This window comes from Salmo salar, chromosome 12, assembly GCF_965601325.2.
Source record: "Salmo salar chromosome 12, fSalSal1, whole genome shotgun sequence".
In the NCBI taxonomy this organism is placed as follows: Eukaryota; Metazoa; Chordata; class Actinopteri; order Salmoniformes; family Salmonidae; genus Salmo; species Salmo salar.
This window is the reverse complement of record NC_138302.1, coordinates 23,402,501-23,428,928: the sequence shown is the minus strand read 5'-3', so window position 1 is coordinate 23,428,928 and position 26,428 is coordinate 23,402,501. Positions and strand designations below refer to the sequence as shown.

General features: G+C 43.7%; 1 protein-coding gene across 1 annotated transcript in view; it reads right to left on the bottom strand.

The window, feature by feature from the left end:
• Positions 1-26,428, bottom strand: part of LOC106590181 (gamma-adducin) — a 143,935-nt gene that overhangs the window by 107,695 nt on the left and 9,812 nt on the right. Inside the window, exon 2 of the mRNA XM_082958750.1 lies at positions 5,123-5,177. The gene's annotated coding sequence lies outside the window, so the exon portion shown is untranslated. The remainder of the gene's footprint in view (positions 1-5,122; positions 5,178-26,428) is intronic.

Below are 26,428 nucleotides of genomic sequence, written 5' to 3'. Positions count from 1 at the left end.
GAGATAGAGATAGTGGGAGTGAGATAATTGCCATCTGCAGACCCCCCCCCCCCCCCCCTCAACTATCACTTTCAAAAACATGATATTGCTCACATACCTTTCAAATCACTACAATTTCAACGCACCACAATTTCAACCCGTCACTTCGGCTAACCCTCAAGATCCATATGAACTTCCACACGTCCACTGGGTTTCTACAAGTCTTTGTCTCACTCACACACACAGTCACTTTGGCCAAGCCACATCTATAAATCTCCCTCCAAATGCTTTTTACATTTTCTACAAATGAAAACCTCCAGGACGTACAGATTTTTACCAGGCTCTTAAATTCAACTCCAACCAAGACACATGTGAGGGAGACGGTCTATCAGTGCAGAGAGGTTGTGTGGGCAGAGAGCCAGACTGCATATCTGTCCTTTAGATAGAGAGAGGAATCGACACCGATAGAGAGGATCCAGGCTGCTTGCATGCGTCCTTTAGTTTGTTCCAGAGAGAGAGAGAGAGAGAGAGAGAGAGAGAGAGAGAGAGAGAGAGAGAGAGAGAGAGAGAGAGAGAGAGAGAGAGAGAGAGAGAGAGAGAGAGAGAGTGATTGCTCTACTCCACAGAGAGAGATAAGACCCTGGGTAAAGCCAGATGATTAGAGCAGAGAACAGAGGTGGAGAGGATGCCAAGCTACAGCAGCACTACCAACACCACATGCAGTGCCTTCATAAAGTATTCACATCCTTTGACTTAATTTAAAATGGATTAAATTGAGATTTTTTTTGTCACTGGCCTAAAAACCCCTTAATGTCAAAGTGGAATTATGTTGATCTAAACTTTTATAAATTAATTACAAAATTAAAAAGCTGAAATGTCTCGAGTCAATAAGTATTCAACCCCTTTGTTATGGCAAGCCTAAATAAGTTCAGGAGTAAAATGTTTTAAAACAAATCGCAGAATAAGTTGCACTCTGTGTACAATAACAGTGTTGAACATGATTTGTAATGACTACCTCATCCCTGTATCCCACACATACAATTATCTGTAAGGTCCCTCAGTTGAGCAATGAACTTCAAACAAAGATTCAACCACAAAGACCAAAGAAAGGCACCTACTGGTAGACAATAATATATATATTTTTTAAAGCAGAGACCCAGTCACTACAAAGATAGACGTTCTTTCTAACTCAGTTGCCGGAGAGGAAGAAAACTGCTCAGGGATTTCACCATGAAGGCAATGATGACTTTAATGGCTGTGATAGGAGAAAACTGGGGATGGATCAACCACATAGTTACTCCACAATACTAACCTAATTGACAGAGTGAAAAGAAAGAAGCCTGTAAAGAATATTCCAAAACATGCATCATGTTAGCAACAAGGCACTAAAGTAATACTGCAAAACATTTGGCAAAGCAATTCACTTTTTGTCCTGAATGCAAAGTGTTACGTTGGAGGAAAATCCAATACAACACATTACTGAGTATCACTCTCCATATTCTCAAGCATAGTGGTGGTTGTTGGGTATGCTTGTAATCGTTAAAGACCGGCTGAGTTTTTCAGGATAAAAAAGAAACTGAATGGAGCTAAGCACAGGCAAAATCCGAGAGGAAAACCTGGTTGCTGTCCACCAAGAAGACAGTGAATGTTACGGTTTTGACTTAAATCTACTTGAAAATCTGAAGACCTGAAAATGGTTGTCTAGCAATAATCAACAACCAATGTGACAGAGTTTGAAGAATTTTGAAAAGAATAAAAGGCAAATGTTGCACAATCCAGGTGTGTAAAGCTCTTCAGAGACTTACCTAGAAAGACTCACAGCTGTAATCGCTGCCAAAGATGCTTCTACAAAGTATTGACTCAGGGGTGTGAATACTTATGCAAATTAGATATATTTCTGTATTTCATTTTCAATAAATTTGCAAACATTTCTAAAAACATCTTTTCACTTTGTCATTATGGAGTATTGTGTGTAGATGGGTGAGAAAAACAAAATTGTATACATTTTGAATTCAGGCTGTAACAACAAAATATGGAATAAGTTAAGGGGTTTGAATACTTTCTGAAGGCACTGTACATCTTACTGTACATTGTGAGAGACTGATATACTTGTGATTTGCTTTAAAATCCAGGGAATCACATGGATAACCACTGAGCGGTCTTTAAACATGACCAGATGGAGCGGTAGTAACGATTACATCATAATAACAAGGTGCATGACATCATTACTGCGAGAAGTCCTGCCGATCAGGAAGTGGAGTGTGGAGTCAGTGTGGAGCGTGTTAGACTTACAGCTGACTGTTTCACGTGGGTCTGGGGAGGAGAAGAGGTTTAAATGGCAGCCCAGGGAGCTCTGTGTGTGTGTGTGTGTGTGTGTGTTTTTGGTATTACTATCTTTGTTTGGACAATAAGTCCTAACAAGGATAGTAAAACAAGGAAAGTTCAGACAAGTGTGGAAATGTGTTGGTCCCCACAAGAAAAAAGGCCATTTTAGGCTAAGTTTAGGGTTTTGGAAAATATGATTTTGAATGGGAATAAATGTTTTGGTCCCCACAAGGATAGTAAAACAAACATGTGATATGTGTGTGTGTGTGTGTGTGTGTGTGTGTGTGTGTGTGTGTGTGTGTGTGTGTGTGTAGGTTTAAATGGTGGCCCAGGGAGCTAGCAAGGTCTCTTTACTGTAGTACACACTGGTCTAGTACAGCTAGCATAGCTCGTCTTACCAGGGTGAATGACAGAGGGAGAGAAAGAGAGGAACAACTGGACCTTGCATGGTTGGTGGGATACTGAACACTTCACATCCACCCATCCATCCATCCATCCATCCATCCATCCGGTCCTGTAAAAGGTTTACGAGTCATGCAGCTTTTTCTCTCTATTCTGTCTCCTTTTTTTCCTCCTCCGGTCCTCCTTTCAGGGGCAATGGACGTACCTCTCTGGGCTGACGCCCTCACAACCCCTTGGAATGCCTGGTCCTCTGTCTCTCTGTGGTGTGTGTGTGTGTGTGTGTGTGTGTGTGTGTGTGTGTGTGTGTGTGTGTGTGTGTGTGTGTGTGTGTGTGTGTGTGTGTGTACCCCTGGCCTAGACATTAGTCACATCAGACTGCCTTGGAGGAATGGAATAAATTAACCACATGGAAACGCATAGAGAGAGGGGGGAGAGGGGGTGTCACACCCTGACCTTAGACAGCCTTTTTATTCTCTATTTTGGTTAGGTCGGGGTGTGACTAGGGTGGGTACTCTAGTTTTTTGTATTTCTATGTTGGCCTGGTATGGTTCCCAATCAGAGGCAGCTGTCTATCGTTCTCTCTGATTGGGGATCATATTTAGGCAGCCTTTTCCCACCTGTTGTTTGTGGGATCTTGTTTTTTGTATTGTTGCTGTTGAGCCCTACAGGGCTGTACGTTTCGTTGGTTTCTCGTTCTTGTTTTGTTGCTGGTTATCATTAATAAACATGATTAACCTACCCCACGCTGCATCTTGGTTCGACCATCATTACAACGACGATTGTTACAGGGGGAGACAGAGAGAGAGACAAAAAGGGGGGAGAGAGAGAGAGAGAGAGAGAGAAAAAGGGGAAAGGGAAAAACATTTGGCCTCTATTCTCTATTTCACTCCAACACCATTGTTAACTTGCATCATCACACAAGTATTTTATCACGAAAACAGGACCAGCCCAAATAAGAATTCGTCATTTTCAGACTTTTGTCTCTTCAGATATTGCTATCGAGGCAAGATAAGACAGAAAAAGCACTATGAAATGATTAACTAGCTTAAAGCGACAAACTCAAATCCACTTTCCATTGTGGTGTAATGTATAAATGCAGTACAAGGAGCTTAGCCAGAGAGATTAGCAACCTCACTTAACTGCAAATCCTAAATATGGACGACGCATCAAGCAGACAGACTACGTCTACGGACAATTAAAATGGAGAAAGCTCTACATGCAAGCCGTCACATTCCATATGAAAGCAATTGACTTGCCTAGTTAAAGACTGGTTAAAGAATGGTTAAAGACTGGTTGATTCAAAGATAAACCTATAGTGAAAACGGAGATAGCTCAGATCGCAACCTTGACAAAGCTCATAAAACACCCCTCCTCTCCCCCTCCTCCTCCTCCCCCTCCCTCGGTCTGGTCGGTTTAGAGCATCTTTGTTCATTCAGTTCCTACTCTGGCAGGTTGCCAAGCCCCAGGCAGACACTATATGCCCAGGCCAGACCCAGGTCAGACCCAGGCCAGGGGGAAAACAATGCTGACTGCTTGCTGACGTGTCTCATTATGTGCCAAACACGTTTCCTGGATAATGTTGACAGGCCAACCTAGGCCTTCTCTTCATGACCTCGATACACAGTTCAGAAACTGATGAGGAGGCTCATGTCATGCAGCATAAATAGTAGTGAAGTTGTCCTCTGAAGAGGGGGTGGTGCTGTTAGGACCATAACACATAACAGGTCGGCACGTCAACTCAAACATCTAGACCAGACCGAGCCGGCGAAAAAATGATGAGGAGATGAAGAAACGTTAAACAAATCAGATGACATAGGAGAGGCATGGTCAGGCCCTCTTCAGCCACAGACGGGGGAGGAGAGGAACAAGGGAGGAAGAAGAGAGAGAGACAGACTGTACAACTGAACATTTTAGGGAGACAAAACCAGTCACTATTTCCCATGTAGGATAACTTCCAAAAGCAGTAAAACATCTTGTTGTGTGTGTGTGTGAGATATAATGTGTGTGTGTGTGTGTGTGTGTGTGTGTGTGTGTGTGTGTGTGTGTGTGTGTGTGTGTGTGTGTGTGTGTGTGACCACAGTAAAACGTTTCGCCAGACAGGCACAGAGTGACCACCAACAGACATATCAAAGCCATATCATTTGTTAGTTCAGCGTTTCCAGAATAAGCAAGTGGCAACCCAGTGTCCGTTTATTTTTGAAAACGTCTGTGGCGCGGTGAAGAAAGCTTTCCATGCAGAATAATACTTAGCCTACTGCACTTGAGACAATAGCAATGTCTTTTCATTAAAACACGTAACAAGTCTACAATGAATGTGATACATGAATTGGGGTCGTTGTTACAACCCACTGGTGCTGCTACACAATAAGTCAGAGGAAGAGCGACGTTTATGCATGTAAATAAATATATATCTTACCTCTCTGGGGAGATGATTTCCTCGTCCGGTCAAATCGTTAACACCGTTTCCTCACCTAGAGAAAACACAAAACAGACAGAGTTATTCATCTTCTGAGAGCTCTTCTGTCTTACTGACTTAACAATCTCATCAACCAAAAAGCATTTTAATGTGTCTGGAGCAAAGTACTTTAAAAACAGCAGACTTCTTCATAATTAGACACAGACAGACGTATCTATTTGGTTTAAACACAACTCTGCTATTACAAGACATGCTTTTTGAGGCCTAGTCTGCATAGATAGACAGAATATGAGTCCCAAATGACACCCTATTCACTGTTATAGTGCACAATCTTTTACCAGGCCCTGGTCAAAAGAAGTGCATAGGGTGCATTTGGGACTCATGCTGAGACCTCAGGTAAAAACACAGTTTAGATATGAAAAGATTACATGAAAAGGTGGGCCTCTTGTAAAATAGCATCTAGCCTTCTGATCTTTTAAAAGAGGCTTGGAATGCACTCATTACACATCAAAGTCATCGTAAGTACATCATTCACATACACATTGTTGACTCAAACACCAATGTCCTACATCATCAAAAAGGAGGGATATAAAGCAAACAAAAACAGACAAAATAATCCCGTTCTTATTTCACAGCACAACCGCTCATTTAGCTGGTGGCCAGGGGTCCAGTGTACAGGGTGTGTAACCTCTCATTTAGCTGGTGGCCAGGGGTCCAGTGTACAGGGTGTGTAACCTCTCATTTAGCTGGTGGCCAGGGGTCCAGTGTACAGGGTGTGTAACCTCTCATTTAGCTGGTGGCCAGGGGCCCAGTGTACAGGGTGTGTAGGCTCTCATTTAGCTGGTGGCCAGGGGCCCAGTGTACAGGGTGTGTAACCTCTCATTTAGCTGGTGGCCAGGGGCCCAGTGTACAGGGTGTGTAGGCTCTCATTTAGCTGGTGGCCAGGGGTCCAGTGTACAGGGTGTGTAACCTCTCATTTAGCTGGTGGCCAGGGGCCCAGTGTACAGGGTGTGTAGGCTCTCATTTAGCTGGTGGCTAGGGGCCCAGTGTACAGGGTGTGTAGGCTCTCATTTAGCTGGTGGCTAGGGGCCCAGTGTACAGGGTGTGTAGGCTCTCATTTAGCTGGTGGCCAGGGGCCCAGTGTACAGGGTGTGTAACCTCTCATTTAGCTGGTGACCAGGGGCCGTGTACAGGGTGTGTAGGCTCTCATTTAGCTGGTGGCTAGGGGCCCAGTGTACAGGGTGTGTAACCTCTCATTTAGCTGGTGGCTAAGGGCCCAGTGTACAGGGTGTGTAACCTCTCATTTAGCTGGTGGCTAGGGGCCCAGTGTACAGGGTGTATAACCTCTCATTTAGCTGGTGGCTAGGGGCCCAGTGTACAGGGTGTGTAACCTCTCATTTAGCTGGTGGCTAGGGGCCCAGGGTGTGTAACCTCTCATTTAGCTGGTGGCTAGGGGCCCAGTGTACAGGGTGTGTAGGCTCTCATTTAGCTGGTGGCCAGGGGCCCAGTGTACAGGGTGTGTAGGCTCTCATTTAGCTGGTGGCCAGGGGCCCAGTGTACAGGGTGTGTAGGCTCTCATTTAGCTGGTGGCCAGGGGCCCAGTGTACAGGGTGTGCAACCTCTCATACAGCAGTGGTTGGGAGGGGAGTTGTAGAGGAATGCTGTCAAAGTGTAAACATCTTTTCACTTCCCAAGTTCTTAGGGTCAGGAGTGTCCCCTCTCTTCTCATGCTCTCTGTCTGCACTTTATGAACTCTGATGGGGAACCAAGTGCAGCTGGAGCCCATGGACACCCCTGGGTGAACGATATCAGAGCCTCAGAGCAATGAGGAGCGTGTGCGCATGTGTGCGTCTGTGTTTTAGCATGTTCTCCATCATAGCACTCAGCAGGTAGTGATTTCCACCATAGCTGGTGGCCAAGGGCCTAGTGTACAGGGTGTGGAACCAGGTGCCCCAACCAGACCAATTCAAATATTATTTCAGATATTTTTCAATACATTTTAAAAATAACTATTCAGATAACTTTTTGAAAATACTCAAATATACTGACTCAAATACACTCCCATGCATTTAACCTAGGTATATGAAAATACTTTCAAATACAATTTGGCCGACTATTTGTTTTTACAAACGACCATTAAAATACTAAAGTAAAAGTACATGTTTTAGGCTGTGTATTTGGATATACTCAAATATAAAGAAAAAAAAGTATTTAAACAACAAACCCAGGTGTGCCCCCCCACACACAGGGCGGTGGCAGGGGAACCTTGACCTGCCCATGATAGCCATCTCTGTCCCCAGCTGTGTCAACACCAGAGTAGAGTACAACCTATCATTAGCAGAGCATCATGTCATGGGTAGTGGATTGTTGCTATGGGAACGAGACTCATACACATACTAGTGTATGGGTTATCGTAGTTCTACTTGAGCATCTACCGATTCTAACTACAGATGCTATGGCGAAAGCATCAAAACTAGGGGTGAAACGGTACGTGTATTCGTATTGAACCGTTCGGTCCACGGTGCACGGTTCGGTACGCACTGCGAACTGAACAATACATTAATCATATATTATAGCTAGGAAAATATATTTAATTGTAAAAAATATATTATTGCATAAACCAATGGCGTATAAATTAACGTGGGAAAAATATCCACATAGTAATAAAGTTGTCTTAAAAAAAAAAAACGTTTAGTCTCGTAGCTGTATGCAGCTCCGCTCATGAGTTATTTCACTCCAGCGAGAACAGAGCTGAGACCGTCGTAGCATCAATTAGCATATGAAGGAATTAGCAGTTAGCTAAATGCAGAGGAGCAACATGGTGAGCCAGAACTAGAAGACGCCCCAGTACCATTCAGGTCTGCGGTCTGGGAACATTTCGGTTTCCCTGTAAACTATACTCTGTTCATTGCAGATAGACTATTTTATTTGACCTTTATTTAACAGTTAAAAACAAATTATTATTTTCAATTATTTTCAATGACGGCAATGCCTTGTTCAGGGGCAGAACGACAGATTTTTACCGTGGCAGCTCGGGGACTCGAACTTGCAACCTTTCGGTTACTAATCCAACGCTCTAACAACTAGGCTACCTGCCGCCCCTATTCGAGTGGCAATACGAGTAACATGACTACTCATTTGTGCCGACGTCACCCCCAAGTGCCAATTGGTGGGACTAGGCGAAAAAAATGTAACGGCAACCACAATGTAACGCCAACAACATGCGGCTGACTCCGGTAGGGCTACAGAAATCAACGCAGCGATAGCTAAATTCATAGTGGCAGATATGAGACCCTTCTCTGTGGTAGAGAATGCGGGGTTCCGAAACAGTGGTCGAGCCGCCCTTCACCATTCCTTCCCGCACACATTTTGCCCAGACATTAATACCTGCCTTACACAAAAAAACAACTTGAGAGTTGTCAGAAACGCGGTCTGTTGCTCTAACAACAGACAGTTGGACGTCTAGAGCTACCGAGAGCTACCTTACTGTTACGGCTCATTTCATTAAGGCGGAGTGGGAGATAAAAAGCCATGTCCTTCAAACACGTCCCCTTGAGAGTGTTCACACCAGTGTAAACTTGGGGGAAGAGCTAAGGGAAGTAGTTGCAGTGTGGAAGTTGGAGGGATAATGTAACGATTCCTGTGACCACTGACAACGCTAGAAATATTGTAACTGCAGTTGCACTAACTGGATACGTTATTAATCTAGCATTTGAAAAAGCAATGTCAGTGAATCCAACCTCTCGCCTCCTAGCCAAGATCAGGAAGGTGGTATCCTTCTTTCATAAAAGCACAACTGCTGCACATGTTTTCAAGACAAAACAGGAGATGCTGGAGCTGCCAAATCAAACTAATCCACGATGTCCCTACTAGATGGAATTCAAGCCATGACATGGTTGAGATACCTTCAGCAAAAAGTTGTGGTGTGTTCTACACTGACTGATCAAGCTGTGAGGAAGAAGGTCAAAGATATTGTGAGTTTGTCTGAAAATGACATAAGACTAGCAGAGGAAGTTATCAAAGTCACAACACTGATCTGCACTGAGAGCATTCCATCAGCTTCCATGGTCCTGCCTGTGAAAACAATGGTCCTGAAATCAATGGTGGCATCTGATGAAGATGAACCCGCAGTAAGGGATGTCAAGGCTGCTATCAGAGTTAACCTGGAGCCTTGATATGCTGACCCTGGTGTCCAAAACGTCTTACACAAGAGCACCGCTTTGGACCCCCGGTTCAAGTCCCTGCTGCACCTGGATGCTGCTGCTCATCTGAGCGTCTACAATGAACTCACAGCAGAGATTGTGACCAATAGGTATTGTATTTAGTTTGTTAATTTGTGATTTAACAATTCTAAAGTAATAATTGTAATAGTGTCTGATATATATTTCTAACAACAAATCATATTTTTAAAGCCCCTTCAGAGATAGTAATTTTCATCTCATTTAATTGTGCAGGGTCAAGCCACAGACACCACAGGGGCCAACCCCTCTCCAGAGACAGCAGACGTCAGGGGTTCTCCTCCAGAAAAGAAGTCTACCACGGCTGAGCTTTCTGGGGAGTTGTTCACGACCCAGGACCAGGGAACCAAGTCAAAGGTCAAGGTCATAGAGGAGGAGGTGACCTCATACAGGGAAGTGGACTGTATTCCCCTGGATGCTGATCCACTTACATGGTGGAAAACCAAAGAGTTAATATACCCTGATGTTGCCATGTTAGCAAGGTGCTACCTGGCTGTGCCTGGGACCTCTGTCCTTAGCGAGAGGGTATTCGCCACAGCGGCTGACATTGTCACAGCAAGCCGATCTGTGCTCACTGCAGATAATGTGGATAGACTAATCTTCTTAAAGAAAAACTAGAAAATCTGCACAAAAAAAAATCATTTTCAAGTAACCAGTCTCAAGTGGTCCTATTTTGTTTAAGACACTGCTATGTGACTTAATGTTGATATATGCTGCTGGACTATGCACTCTTGTTGAAGTTCTGTTTTAAATGACTGTATTATTTCATGTTAGGAGGCAGGCACTGCTGTTTTTGTTGTCCCTCTGTTTCCATATGCTCCTGGGAATTCAAGCTACCCATGTTACTATTATAATACATGGAAAATCTAAATAGAAATCAGATATTTCTCAGATATACACCACTGTACCATATCGTACCGAACCGTGAGTTTTGTGAACCGTTTCACCCCTAATCAAAACACATTGTAATATCGCACAATGACTAAACATAAGAGAATTGGACCCAACTCTTTGGAAAGTCCTGGGAAGTTGGTTTAGCTGTCTTTCCTTAGTGCCAGCCGTGAACAGGGGGAACCAGCACACTTATATAAGCCCATCAAGTTGTGTTGAGCAGGCTAAATGTTTAATGATCCTACAGCCCAGTTTCACAACCCAAAACAAAGGTCTTCCCGATGAGCAGCTTCTAGATCACAGGACATCAGGTTGTGTGACACAAGAACTCAGTCAAACACACACACTTTCTAATTAAAAAAACCCAATGAGGACATAACCCGCTTCGTTTTTTGCATCGTCACAGTTACGCAATAACATGCGATCATTAGTCTGATTTTGTCAGCCGGCTCAGAGAGGTGCTGGCACCAAGCTTTTCTCCCTGCCGATGGTGGATTCACTCTAATGACACAGCTGGTGGTGGAAAAAGAGCAACATTGGTTAGGGGAAAAGACTTGCCTTTGTGAATGAATACAGTTCTCTTTGTCATTATATAATGTTATTATCACCACCATCCAATATATTATATGACAATTCATGAATCAAATCAGATTGTCAAAGAAGACCATTCCCCGGGAGACAGACAGACAGAGAAAAGGAGAGAGAAAGAGAAAGACAGACTAGGGTGGAGAAGGTTGACCTCCCATGGCTGGTAGGATAGTAAACCCTTCACTTCCATCCAGCCCTGTAGAGATATAAGGTCATTACCTCTATTCAACTTCAAAGTAGAGGTGAAATTAGATGTATTTTGCTCTCCAAGTCTAATCCCTTTGACCAGCAGAAACCAACGACCACGGCCCTGCTCAGTATCTGTAGACACCTGACCCCAATCAAAAACTAAAAACAGGTGGTCTCGTCTGAAAGCAAATGAACCAAACTACCTGAATCAACAATCTTTTCCAGGAAGATGTGTGCTATATAACAGCTCTCTGTTGTCAACAAAGCTCTCACAGCATGTCCAAGATAACACGAGATGCCACGTCTCAGGGACAGATGGTGGGAGGGGACATCACTGGAACAACAGCAGACCTAAGATGATTGACAGCTAGTAAAATCAGGCCATTTATCAAAGTCAATAACCACATGCCAGCCCTTTCATTATAGAACACCCCAAGACAACGCTATACTGGAGTGTCTGAAATTGTACCCTATTCCCATGGCTGTGGTCAAAAGTAGTGCACTATATAGTGTGCCATTTGGAAACAACCCTAGACACAACCCTGAAAGTAAAATTGATGACTAAAATTGTGCTGGGTCTCAAATGTCTAAAATTCAATTTCAAACCAATAGCTGATATTGACTTGTATTTGGCACAATTCAAATGCATGGCAGAGGTTGAGAGAGGGCAGGAAGGTGGCTTGACTGCAGAGGCTTGGCATCATGTCCCGAGAGCCACAACTAGCCAATAATAGGTTTTTCCTGATAGCAGCAGTTTTGGGCGGAGGTGCGATTCTTTGTGTCGGTGCTGCAGTCCACACTAAAAGCCCTTTAATCTGCTTACTGTTGACTCAGCTTTATGGGGGCAACAACGTGCGTTTTTTCCTGCGTGTCAGACTCCCAGCATCATCACACATACATCACCATTATACCCAAATAGACAATCTGACTGACCCTCTCTCCATCTAACCACTAGAACAGCTGAGAGACTCCGAGGGTAGTAGGAGGTCCTCTGTAGCTCAGTTGGTGCTTGCAATGCCAGGACAGTGGGTTAGGTTTCCAGGACTACCTCATGTAAAATGTATGCATGCATGACTAAGTCGCTTCGGATAATTATATGAGTGTCTATAGGGCTCCTATATGAGCTCCATGTTTACAGTAAGAGCTCCTAGAGCTCCATGGTTACAGTAAGAGCTCCATGGTTACAGTAAGAGCTCCATGGTTACAGTAAGAGCTCCATGGTTACAGTAAGAACTCCTACAGCTCCATGGTTACAGTAAGAGCTCCTAGAGATTCCTGTGATGGTAAGAGGACCAGGACTGACACTGAGAACAGTGCTGTAGTTCTTTCAAGACAACTGACAATGCAGTATTTGTCTAATTGACGCCCATGCAGGTAATCTTGGAGGTCCACAACCTCTATACTGTTGATGGTGCTGAACCCGACCCCCCCCCCCCCCCCCCCCCCCCGTACATTAGGTTCTATAGAGAATAGTGTTGATGGTTCTGAACCCCCCCCCCTGTACATTAGGTTCTATAGAGAATAGTGTTGATGGTTCTGAACCCCCACTGTACATTAGGTTCTATAGAGAATAGTGTTGATGGTTCTGAACCCCCCCTGTAGATTAGGTTTTATAGAGAATAGTGTGGTGGGGGTCAAACATAGGTCAACAATACAGAGGGAGGATAAACACAGCTGCATATAGACACACCACTGCACAAACACACATGCAAATACTCTCCACCCTTCACTTGTCCTTAAACTCTTCTGTCCTACACTCCCTAACTACTAACCCCTCCTTCCTCCTCTTACTGTAAATATGAATGACATAACCCCCTCCATCTCTTACTGTAAATATGAATCACATAGCCCCCAAGTGATGTCCCTCATCTCTAAATCTATTCCAGAGAACAGTTCACTTCACTGAGCCAAATTGTCACGTTACAGAGCTTCACATGCACGGCAACCTTAAGGGTGTATACTGAGGAGGAGGAGGAGACAGTAGACATGTTTAGCTGTATACTGAGGAGGAGGAGGAGACAGTAGACATGTTTAGCTGTATACTGAGGAGGAGGAGGAGACAGTAGACATGTTTAGCTGTATACTGAGGAGGAGGAGGAGACAGTAGACATGTTTAGCTGTATACTGAGGAGGAGGAGACAGTAGACATGTTTAGCTGTATACTGAGGAGGAGGAGGAGACAGTAGACATGTTTAGCTGTATACTGAGGAGGAGGAGGAGACAGTAGACATGTTTAGCTGTATACTGAGGAGGAGGAGGAGACAGTAGACATGTTTAGCTGTATACTGAGGAGGAGGAGACAGTAGACATGTTTAGCTGTATACTGAGGAGGAGGAGACAGTAGACATGTTTAGCTGTATACTGAGGAGGAGGAGGAGACAGTAGATATGTTTAGCTGTATACTGAGGAGGAGGAGACAGTAGATATGTTTAGCTGTATACTGAGGAGGAGGAGACAGTAGACATGTTTAGCTGTATACTGAGGAGGAGGAGACAGTAGACATGTTTAGCTGTATACTGAGGAGGAGGAGACAGTAGACATGTTTAGCTGTATACTGAGGAGGAGGAGACAGTAGACATGTTTAGCTGTATACTGAGGAGGAGGAGACAGTAGACATGTTTAGCTGTATACTGAGGAGGAGGAGACAGTAGACATGTTTAGCTGTATACTGAGGAGGAGGAGGAGACAGTAGATATGTTTAGCTGTATACTGAGGAGGAGGAGGAGACAGTAGACATGTTTAGCTGTATACTGAGGAGGAGGAGGAGACAGTAGATATGTTTAGCTGTATACTGAGGAGGAGGAGACAGTAGACATGTTTAGCTGTATACTGAGGAGGAGGAGGAGACAGTAGACATGTTTAGCTGTATACTGAGGAGGAGGAGGAGACAGTAGACATGTTTAGCTGTATACTGAGGAGGAGGAGGAGACAGTAGACATGTTTAGCTGTATACTGAGGAGGAGGAGGAGACAGTAGACATGTTTAGCTGTATACTGAGGAGGAGGAGGAGACAGTAGACATGTTTAGCTGTATACTGAGGAGGAGGAGACAGTAGACATGTTTAGCTGTATACTGAGGAGGAGGAGGAGACAGTAGACATGTTTAGCTGTATACTGAGGAGAAGGAGGAGACAGTAGACATGTTTAGCTGTATACTGAGGAGGAGGAGACAGTAGACATGTTTAGCTGTATACTGAGGAGGAGGAGACAGTAGACATGTTTAGCTGTATACTGAGGAGGAGGAGACAGTAGACATGTTTAGCTGTATACTGAGGAGGAGGAGACAGTAGACATGTTTAGCTGTATACTGAGGAGGAGACAGTAGACATGTTTAGCTGTATACTCAGGAGGAGGAGGAGGAGACAGTAGACATGTTTAGCTGTATACTGAGGAGGAGGAGACAGTAGACATGTTTAGCTGTATACTGAGGAGGAGGAGACAGTAGACATGTTTAGCTGTATACTGAGGAGGAGGAGACAGTAGACATGTTTAGCTGTATACTGAGGAGGAGGAGACAGTAGACATGTTTAGCTGTATACTGAGGAGGAGGAGACAGTAGACATGTTTAGCTGTATACTGAGGAGGGAGACAGTAGACATGTTTAGCTGTATACTGAGGAGGAGGAGCAGTAGACATGTTTAGCTGTATACTGAGGAGGAGACAGTAGACATGTTTAGCTGTATACTGAGGAGGAGGAGACAGTAGACATGTTTAGCTGTATACTGAGGAGGAGGAGGAGGAGACAGTAGACATGTTTAGCTGTATACTGAGGAGGAGGAGACAGTAGATATGTTTAGCTGTATACTGAGGAGGAGACAGTAGACATGTTTAGCTGTATACTGAGGAGGAGGAGCAGTAGACATGTTTAGCTGTATACTGAGGAGGAGGAGGAGACAGTAGACATGTTTAGCTGTATACTGAGGAGGAGGAGACAGTAGACATGTTTAGATGTATACTGAGGAGGAGGAGGAGACAGTAGACATGTTTAGCTGTATACTGAGGAGGAGGAGGAGACAGTAGACATGTTTAGCTGTATACTGAGGAGGAGGAGGAGACAGTAGACATGTTTAGCTGTATACTGAGGAGGAGGAGACAGTAGACATGTTTAGCTGTATACTGAGGAGGAGGAGACAGTAGACATGTTTAGCTGTATACTGAGGAGGAGGAGAGCAGTAGATATGTTTAGCTGTATACTGAGGAGGAGACAGTAGACATGTTTAGCTGTATACTGAGGAGGAGACAGTAGACATGTTTAGCTGTATACTGAGGAGGAGGAGGAGACAGTAGACATGTTTAGCTGTATACTGAGGAGGAGACAGTAGACATGTTTAGCTGTATACTGAGGAGGAGGAGGAGACAGTAGACATGTTTAGCTGTATACTGAGGAGGAGGAGGAGACAGTAGACATGTTTAGCTGTATACTGAGGAGGAGGAGGAGACAGTAGACATGTTTAGCTGTATACTGAGGAGGAGGAGACAGTAGATATGTTTAGCTGTATACTGAGGAGGAGGAGACAGTAGACATGTTTAGCTGTATACTGAGGAGGAGGAGACAGTAGACATGTTTAGCTGTATACTGAGGAGGAGGAGACAGTAGACATGTTTAGCTGTATACTGAGGAGGAGGAGGAGACAGTAGACATGTTTAGCTGTATACTGAGGAGGAGGAGGAGACAGTAGACATGTTTAGCTGTATACTGAGGAGGAGGAGGAGACCGTAGACATGTTTAGCTGTATACTGAGGAGGAGGAGACAGTAGACATGTTTAGCTGTATACTGAGGAGGAGGAGACAGTAGACATGTTTAGCTGTATACTGAGGAGGAGGAGACAGTAGACATGTTTAGCTGTATACTGAGGAGGAGGAGACAGTAGACATGTTTAGCTGTATACTGAGGAGGAGGAGACAGTAGACATGTTTAGCTGTATACTGAGGAGGAGGAGACAGTAGATATGTTTAGCTGTATACTGAGGAGGAGGAGACAGTAGACATGTTTAGCTGTATACTGAGGAGGAGGAGACAGTAGACATGTTTAGCTGTATACTGAGGAGGAGGAGACAGTAGACATGTTTAGCTGTATACTGAGGAGGAGGAGACAGTAGACATGTTTAGCTGTATACTGAGGAGGAGGAGACAGTAGACATGTTTAGCTGTATACTGAGGAGGAGGAGACAGTAGACATGTTTAGCTGTATACTGAGGAGGAGGAGACAGTAGACATGTTTATCTGTATACTGAGGAGGAGGAGACAGTAGACATGTTTAGCTGTATACTGAGGAGGAGACAGTAGACATGTTTAGCTGTAGAAGCAGCAAACATCATGTGTTATGTGTATGAGTTCATCTAGAGATAAAGGTGATGAAGCTCAAACCCCTCCTTAACCCACGCCATTGGCATCATTGCGCAATATGGCTTTAGGGTTTCTGGGCTGGATCAATGAGATGCACTTAACTCTGAATCAACTGTTGGCACAGGTGTGTGTGTGTATATGTGTGGATTTAGTCTGTCTAGTCATACCACTGGGGTGTGTATATGTGTGGATTTAGTCTGTGTAGTTATACCACTGGGGTGTGTATATGTGTGGATTTAGTCTGTCTAGTCATACCACTGGGGTGTGTATATGTGTGGATTTAGTCTGTGTAGTTATACCACTGGGGTGTGTATATGTGTGGATTTAGTCTGTCTAGTCATACCACTGGGGTGTGTATATGTGTGGATTTAGTCTGTCTAGTCATACCACTGGGGTGTGTATATGTGTGTATTTAGTCTGTGTAGTTATACCACTGGGGTGTGTATGGATGCTGGGTAGGAAGACTTCTGTTAGAGAACATCATATTGCATCATTGCATGCTATGGAGTCATCGACATCATCTGCATGGCAGTGTTCTACTTTACCATCAGACTCCTAAACCTTTCATCGTGATGGAGCTGGTTTGACGTGATGGAGTGTGTGTGTGTGTGTGTGTGTGTGTGTGTGTGTGTGTGTGTGTGTGTGTGTGTGTGTGTGTGTGTGTGTGCGTGCGCGCGGTGTCAGTGAGGACACAGTGTGCTCTCACACACTTCCTAAGGGCCAGCTGGACAATAGAGCTCATTCTGTATGGACTAGGAGACAGATACCCCTGTCAGTAACACTTTACCCCTTATCAGTGAAGTAACACACAAGCTTTCTCTCCCTCTCTCTCAGAGCATCCACTGAGGATGTGTCTGAAGGAAATAACACAATAAGGACACTCATCTTTCTTTGTTCTGTTCTTTTCATTCAGGATGGACAGTGATATCAGGTTGGATCAACATGCTGAGGTTTAGAAAATGGACCCATTTCATTTTCCCTTTGGCCATACTTTTGAGTGGTGAAATTGTGTCATGTCATATCCTTTGATGTGATCCTTAAATGCATCCTTTTGTGGGTAAAGTTTGGTTTGTATTCTGAACTCCATGCCTACCCTATGATGGTATCAATTATGCTTCCTGTGATTGGTTGGTTTTTGTTCCAGAAAAATCTGCTCCATGGAACTAACAATAGATGGCCAATAGCCTTGCAGTCTTCTGAGACGTTGTTAATAAGGAAGATTAAAACCCAACAGTAGAACTCTGTTTATTTATTTCCATTGTGATAATGATGTACAAACCGACAACACTACTCTTGGGCCAACACCATAATGTCCTCACGCACTACAGCCCTCAAATTTAAATCTGGACCTCGAAGCCAGTTCCACTACTTCTATTCTTTCTTCCCCTCCAATCAGGTACTGACGTAGACCTGGGACACCAGGCGGGTCAATGAATGATCAGGTAGAGCAGAAACCCAGCAGGCTCCGGACCTTGTAGGGTAAGACCCAGTGGAGGCTGGCTCATAATAATGGCTGGAAGGGAGCGAATGGAATGGCATCAAACATGGAAAACGTGTGTTTGATGCCATTCCACCTATTGCGCTCCAGTCGTTACCATGAGCCCGTCCTCCCAAATGAAGGTGCCACCAACCTCCTGTGGTAAGATGTGAATACCCTGGTTCTATTGGACGGGATGCTGTGCATACACACCATTGATTGAACTATCCTCTTCCAACAGTGTTGTTACAATCCCACTAGGAACGTACACATCAAACCACTGTTTCTCTGTGTGAAAGAGAACTGTTGTCCATTACTATCCAGACACATGGTGATAAGATAAGGGAGACAAGTTGGCAACCGACTTCCCTTTAGACAGAGAGGAGCCTGTTTGCTGCTCAGTCACAACGACAAACAAACCACAAATAGTTAAAAAGGAGGAGTGTCACCATCAGTCCATCACCAACAGGGAAGAAAGGAACACAACAAATGTGTTACCAACAGGATATTATGCAAGAACCCTCCATAGCAACCATCAACTGACACAAACACACCACAACTCAGGGTGCTCCTGCTATCTAATTAGAACTGCCTGTCCCATGTTGTCTCTGCAGGGTTCAGGAGCGATTACAGTGATTGGACAGGGACACTGAACAGGACATGGAGGGATAGAGACAGAAGGATTGTCACAATCGGTGTCCGCATTTTACATCAGAAGAGAAGACACGCACTCATCTGTGCTGACACACACACAACTCAGTGACACACACAGGGATGCCATGCCCTCAGGGGTATAGAGCAGAATGCAAGCTGTGTCACCAATGAAACGCATCATTGGCTTGGTTCAAAACAAGCACACCACTAAACAACAACAAAGTCCAAAAGATATCCATCTAGAACTACAGTATCAGTAGCTCTACACCTAGACCTCTATAGGGACTTCAATGGAGATTATACAGTACCTGGTGGCTTCACTTCTCTGCCCTGGATTTAGGCCCTAGGGGCCTGCAGACTCCATATTAGGCCAAATATAGCCTTGCTTTAAATACAGTAACACTGACCTGCATGCATTAAACTGCCATAGAACACAATGGTGATGTATAGAAACATTTTAAGGACAATGGAAGTGAGTCTAGGTGTGTTTAGAATATAGCAGTGAACAGTTAGGCTGCCTCATCTTAGCAGGAAAGAGAGAGAACCTGAACTGTGGGGGTCTGGGTCTACTATTAGAACACAATGAGGTGAACACACACACACACACACACACACACACGAAGACGCACACTCACTCATGTCGCACACACACAAACGCATGTCATAGACACACGCACACACAGACACATTCTATTAGAATTCAGGCTGTGGAAGCAATAGACGATCCTCGGATTAACACTGATGGGCCCATGTTGTTCAGGGATCTCATGTCACCCTACAGAACAGTGAGTACAGTATGGTACTTACGTAGTTAACGCCACGCCGTTACCCTCCCCGCTACACAGCCATCTGACCTATGATCACGTTGCTTTAAATATGACCCATCACTAGGGCCGACAGTCTTCTTCCTTCTGAACCCTCAACCCACACATTGGACCTGACCAGAACAGAGCCTAACGTATTAAATCATGACATGATGGCTAGCTATAACAACCGTACAGTTGGTAAGCGTATCATCCATTCGTATTATTTTTTATTTAATTTTTTTTAATTTATTTTTTTGTATTTAAAAAATATATATATTCTTCTACTGCATCATTGATTGTATGTTGTTTTACTCCATGTGTAACTCTGTGTTTTTGTATGTTGTCGAACTGCTTTGCTTTATCTTGGCCAGGTCGCAATTGTAAATGAGAACTTGTTCTCAACTTGCCTACCTGGTTAAATAAAGGTGAAATAAATAAAAAAAATTAGGGCCGGGACGATACCGGTATCGCGATACTTGTTAGAATCGTAGCAAGGAAAACAGTTCTACTGTTGAAAACAAACAATCGCCATGTTGTCATCCAGAGTCACATGTATTTATTTTTAAAGGAACAAAGTGTTTCGTCTGTTTCATGTTTTCCTTTTAGCCATGGAATAAATCGTCCCGGGCCTAATTTGGACGCTAGAAGAAAAGTGGCAGCAGAACACACACAATGCAGTATTTTGCGGTGAATCCTGCCAGTAGTGATTTGTCACTGGGTGTGTGATGTGACCAGAGGATGTTGCTGCTGGTTTACCCCACAAACAGGAACTATAGTCTGGGTGTGTCTGGTAGAACAGCAGCTGATGTGGTAAATATAGACGTTTGGTAACAGGGATGATAATGCATGTTTCCTGTGCCTGTGGAGAGAAACACACAAACTCACCTATGAACACACACAAACACTTACACGTACATATGCACACTAGGGCTGGGGTTTGCCAGGGACCTCACGATATTATCACGATACTTAAGTGCCGAAACAAAATATATTGTGATTCTATGTATTGCGATTCGATACTGTGATTTTATTGCGCTGTGATGTTCCATGCATATTGCTCACTATATGTTTGCAACTTGAGAAAACGAGTTTTGATCAGTCATGGTAATAAAAAAGTGCTGAAAACAAATTGGCTCCCTATTTAAAAAGAAGATGGAGAACAAGCTATGAAGGAAAAATACTGGAGTTCTGGGGCAGGACAGTTACAGCCAACTAGAGCACAAATAGTGATTTTGTCAAAGCGATATGAGACGATATACCATCAGAAATAATATCCCAAAATGTACCTGTATCGATTTTTTCCACCCATCACTAATGCACACACAATCCTACCACACACACACCCCAGAATGAAGCCACCCATCCCCACAGGACAGCAATGATTGAAGCGATAGCAATGAGCTACTAGATTATGTTTGACAATGTGATGTCAGCAACGAGCCAAGGAAAACACAAGGCCTAATGATCATAGAAAGTAGATCTCGGAGTCTTTCCATCAGCAGAAGAAGTCGACTCTCTCTGACCCCAAACCACATTCTTTCTCCCCCTACTACCCCAAAGCCAGCCAGATACCAATTACCTAACCCCAAGCCAACCTAACCAAACGCCAGCCACAAAGAAAACTTCCACAAATCCCACTGATTTACATACCTACTACTACATGTTCTGACTTTCCAGTTATCTAATACACTGAACAACAATATAAAACTGAACAACAATATAAAACGCAACATGTAACAATTTCAGATGAAATCAAATTGTATTTGTCACATGCGCCAAATACAACAGGTGTAGACCTTACAGTAAAATGCTTACTTATAAGCCCTTAACCAACAATGTAGTTAAGAAAAATATGTGTTAAGTAAAAAATAAGAAATAAAAGTAACAAATATTTAAAGAGCAGCAGAAAATAACAATAGTGAGGCTATATTCAGGGGGTACCAGTACAGAGTCAATGTGCAGGGGCACCGGTTAGTTGAGGGAATAATAAACAGAGAATAGCAGCAGCGTAAAGGTGGGGGTGGGGCAAAGAAATAGTCTGGGTAGCCATTTAATTAGCTGTTCAGGAGTCTTATGGCTTGGAGGTAGAAGCTGTTGAGAAGTCTTTTGGACCTAGACCGCTTGCCATGCGGTAGCAGAAAGAACAGTCTATGACTAGGGTGGCTGGGGTCTTTGATAATTTTTAGGGCCTTCCTCTGACACCGCCTGGTATAGAGGTCCTGGATGGCAGGAAGCTTGGCCCCGGTGATGTACTGGGCAGTACGCACTACCCTCTGTAGTGCCTTGTGGTTGGAGGCCGAGCAGTTGCCATACCAGGCAGTGATGCAACCAGTCAGGATGCTCTCGATGGTGCAGCTGTAGAATTTTTTCAGGATCTGAGGACCCATGCCAAATCTTTTCAGTCTCCCGAGGGGAATAGGTTTTGTCGTGCCCTCTTCACGACTGTCTTGGTGTGCTTGGACCATGTTAGTTTGATGGTGATGTGGACACCAAAGAACTTGAAGCGCGCAACCTGCTCCACTACAGCCCCATCGATGAGAATGGGGGCGTGCTCGGTCCTCCTTTTCCTGTAATCCACAATCATGTCCTTCGTCTTGATCACGTTGAGGGAGAGGTTGCTGTCCTGGCACCACACGGCCAGGTCTGTGACTTCCTCCCTATAGGCTGTCTCATCATTGTCGGTGATCAGGCTTACCACTGTTGCGTCATCAACAAATGTAATGATGGTGTTGGAGTCAGGGACAGGGACAATGATGGTCTGCTTGAAATATGTTGGTATTACAGACTCAGACATGGAGAGGTTGAAAATGTCAGTGAAGACACATGCCAGTTGGTCAGCGCATGCTCGGAGTACACGTCCTGGTAATCCGTCTGGCCCTGCGGCCTTGTGAATGTTGACCGGTTTAAAGGTCTTGCTCACATCTGCTACGAAGAGTGTGATCACACAGTCATCTGGAACAGCTGATGCTCTCATGCATGTTTCAGTGTTACTTGCCTCGAAGCGAGCATAGAAGTAATTTAGCTCGTCTGGTAGGCTCGTGTTACTGGGCAGCACGCAGCTGTGCTTCCCTTTGTAGTCTAATAGTTTGCAAGCCCTGCCACATCCGACGAGCATCGGAGCCGGTGTAGTACGATTCGATCTAAGTCCTGTATTATGCTTTGCCTGTTTGATGGTTTGTTGGAGAGCATAGCGGGATTTCTTATAAGCTTCCGGGGTAGAGTCCCACTCCTTGAAAGCGGCAGCTCTACCCTTTAGCTCAGTGCGGATGTTGCCTGTAATCCATGGCTTCTGGTTGGGGTATGTACATACAGTCACTGTGGGGACGACGTCATCGATACACTTATTGATGAAGTCAGTGACTGATGTGGTGTACTCCTCAATGCCATTGGAGGAATCCCGGAATATATTCCAGTCTGTGCTAGCAAAAAACAGTCCTGTAGTTTAGCATCTGCTTCATCTGACCACTTTCTTATTGACCGAGTCACTGGTGCTCCCTGCTTTAGTTTTTGCTTGTAAGCAGGAATCAGGAGGATAGAATTATGGTCAGATTTGCCAAATGGAGGGCGAGGGAGAGCTTTGTATGAGTCTCTGTGTGTGGAGTAAAAGTGGTCTACAGTTTTTTTTCCCTCTGGTTTATTTAACGTGCTGGTAGAAATTAGGTACAACGGATTTAAGTTTCCCTGCATTAAAGTCCCCGGCCACTAGGAGTGCCGCCTCTGGATGAGCGTTTTCCTTTTGCATATGGCCGCATCGGTTTGTGGAGGTAAATAGACAGCTATTAGAATATAGATGAAAACCCTCTTGGTAAATAGTGTGGTCTACAGCTTATCATGAGATAGAGTAAAACCTTGAGACTTCCTTAGATATCGTGCACCAGCTGTTGTTTACAAATATACATAGACCGTCACCGCTTGTCTTACCAGATGCTAAGCTACAGGACTGTTTTTTGCTAGCACAGACTGGAATATATTCCGGGATTCCTCCAGCTGTATGTTATTCATGTCGTCGTTCAGCCAAGACTCAGTGAAACATAAGATACAATTTTGAATGTCCCGTTGGTCAGATATACGTGCTTGTAGTTAATCTATTTTATTATCCAGTGATTGTACGTTGGCTAATAGGACCGATGGTAAAAGGAAATTCCCACTCGCCACCGGATCCTTACAAGGCACCCCCGACCTTCGTCCTCGATATCTCCGTCTCTTTCTCCTGTGAATGACGGGGATGAAGGCCTTGTCGGGTGTCTGGAGTAAATCCCCCTTCTCTGACTCGTTAAAGAAAAATACGAGGTGAGAAATCGCTGTCCTGATTTCTAGAAGCTCTTTTCGGTCATAAGAGAAGGTGGCAGAAACATTATTTACAAAATAAGTTACAAATAACACAACAAAAAAAAACACACACAATATCACAATTGGTTAGGAGTAGAGGTCGACCGATTAATCAGGGCCGATTTCAAGTTTTCATAACAATCGGTAATCTTCAATTTTGGATGCCGATTATATTGCAATCCACGAGGAGACTGTGTGGCAGGCTGACCACCTGTTACGCGAGTGCAGGCAGCAAGGAGCCATGGTAAGTTGCTAGCTAGCATTAAACTTATCTTAGAAAAAACAATCAATCTTAACATAATCACTAGTTAACTACACATGGTTGATGATATTACTAGTTTAACTAGCTTGTCCTGCATTGCATATAATCAATGCGGTGCCTGAAATTGTGTCACTTCTCTTGCGTTCAGTGTAAGCAGAGTCAGGGTATATGCAGCAGTTTGGGTCGCCTGGCTCTTTGCGAACTGTGTGAAGTTCATTTAATTCCTAACAAAGACCTTAATTAATTTGCCAGAATTGTACATAATATTGAAGGTTGTGCAATGTAACAGCAATATTTAGACTTAGGGTTGCCACCCGTTCGATAAAATACAGAACGGTTCCGTATTTCACTGAAAGAAAACGTTTTGTTTACGAAATGATAGTTTCCAGATTTTACCATATTAATGACCTAAGGCTCGTATTTCTGAGTGTTTATTATATTATAATTAAGTCTATGATTTTATATTTGATAGAGCAGTCTGACTGAGCGGTGGTAGGCAGCAGCAGGCTCGTAAGCATTCATTCAAAAAACACTTTCCTCTGTTTACCAGCTGCTTTTCGCAATGCTTGAAGCACAGCGCTGTTTATGACTTCAAGCCTATCAACTCCCGAGATTAGGCTGGCAATACTATAGTGCCTGAAAGAACATCCAATAGTCAAAGGTATATGAAATACAAATGGTATAGAGAGAAATAGTCCTACAATAACTACAACCTAAAACTTCTTAACTGGGAATATTGAAGACTCATGTTAAAAGGAACCACCAGCTTTCATATGTTCTCATGTTCTGAGCAAGGAGCTTAAATGTTAGCTTTTTCACATGGCAAATATTGCACTTTTACTTTCTTCTCCAACACTTTGTTTTTGCATTATTTAAACCAAATTGAACATGTTTCAGTATTTATTTGAGACTAAATTGATTTTATTGATGTATTATATTAAAATAAAAGTGTTCATTGTTCATTCAGCATTGTTGTAATTGTCATTATTACAAATATATTAATTTTTTAAATATTTTTTTATTATATTCAAATATAAATATATATATATATAAATATATATATATATATAAATATATATATATATATATATATATATATATAAAAAATAGACCAATTAATCGGTATCAGCTTTTTTGGTCCTCCAATAATCGGTATCGGCATTGACATAAAAAAAAAAAAAAAATCATAATCGGTCGACCTCTAGTTAGGAGACTAAAATGACAACCATTCTCTCCGAGTTACAGTTCATATAAGAAAATCAGTCAATTTAAACAGATACCTTTAAAAAAATGGTAGGGACGTGGGATCAGAAAACCAGTCCGTATCTGGTGTGACCACCATTTGCATCATGCAGCGCAACACATCTCCTTCACATAGAGTTGATCAGTCTGATTGTGGCCTTTGGATTGCTGTCCCACTCCTCTTCAATGGCTGTGCAAAGTTTCTGGATATTGGCATGAACTGGAACACACTGTCGTACATGTTGTCCTACACGTCAGAGGGATGTGTCCATGAAGCCGGGCCTATCTGAATACCGCTCCACAGGCTGGAGGATGGGCTTGCGTCACAAATGCACCCTATTCCCCATGTAGTGCAGGGCCCATAAGGCTCTGTGCACTACGTTTGACCAGGGTCCATAGAGCACTATGTAGGCCTAGTGAATGGACTAGTGTATTTAATACAAGGGAATGGGACAGCAAGGAGCACATACCATTGAGTTCAGTAGGCAGCACCACAGAGCTGGGGCTCTGACCTCAGGAGTGCTACTGGATATGCACACGTGTGTGTGTGTGTGATTGTGTGTGTTCACACACACACAGCTACTGTATGCCAAGCCACACACTTGCAGGTCACATACAGTTATAGACACAGAAATAGACTTGGCGCAGAGCAGATTCCCTCCATAGTGAAAGGATCAACACCAATAAAACGTGCCTCTGCTGGGGACAGATCACATCTCCTAGCTCCCCACATGTCAAAACACATATCCCTCCTCCTTTAATATGCCTCTCTCTTTATACTGTAGTACCACAGCTGTTCTCTTATGGCTGTTATCAATGTTGTTCAGGCTTACTTACTGCATGTTCAACTAAGGCCTAGCAGGGATGACATAGCTAAACACTACACCTTAATAGGGATGACATAGCTAAACACTACACCTTAATAGGGATGACATAACTACATTGGAGATAACATACCGTAATTTCCGGACTATAAGCCGCAACTTTTTTCCCACGCTTTGAACCTCGCGGCTTAAACAATGACGCGGCTAATATATGGATTTTTCCCACTTTCAAATTAAAAAAAAGAAATGGGTCCTGACAGCATGGAGCATTGTCAAAAAATCCACTATCATCAACGGGTTTCGAAAGGCTGGACTGCTGCGTGTTGAAGAGGGCTCAGCGGGGGATTTGTCTCCGGATGAAAGTGACGAGAGCGACAATGAAAACGATCCAATATCGGATGAAGCAATTCTGAGGCTATTCAACTCCGACACCGAAGGAGATGACTTCAGTGGTTTCAGT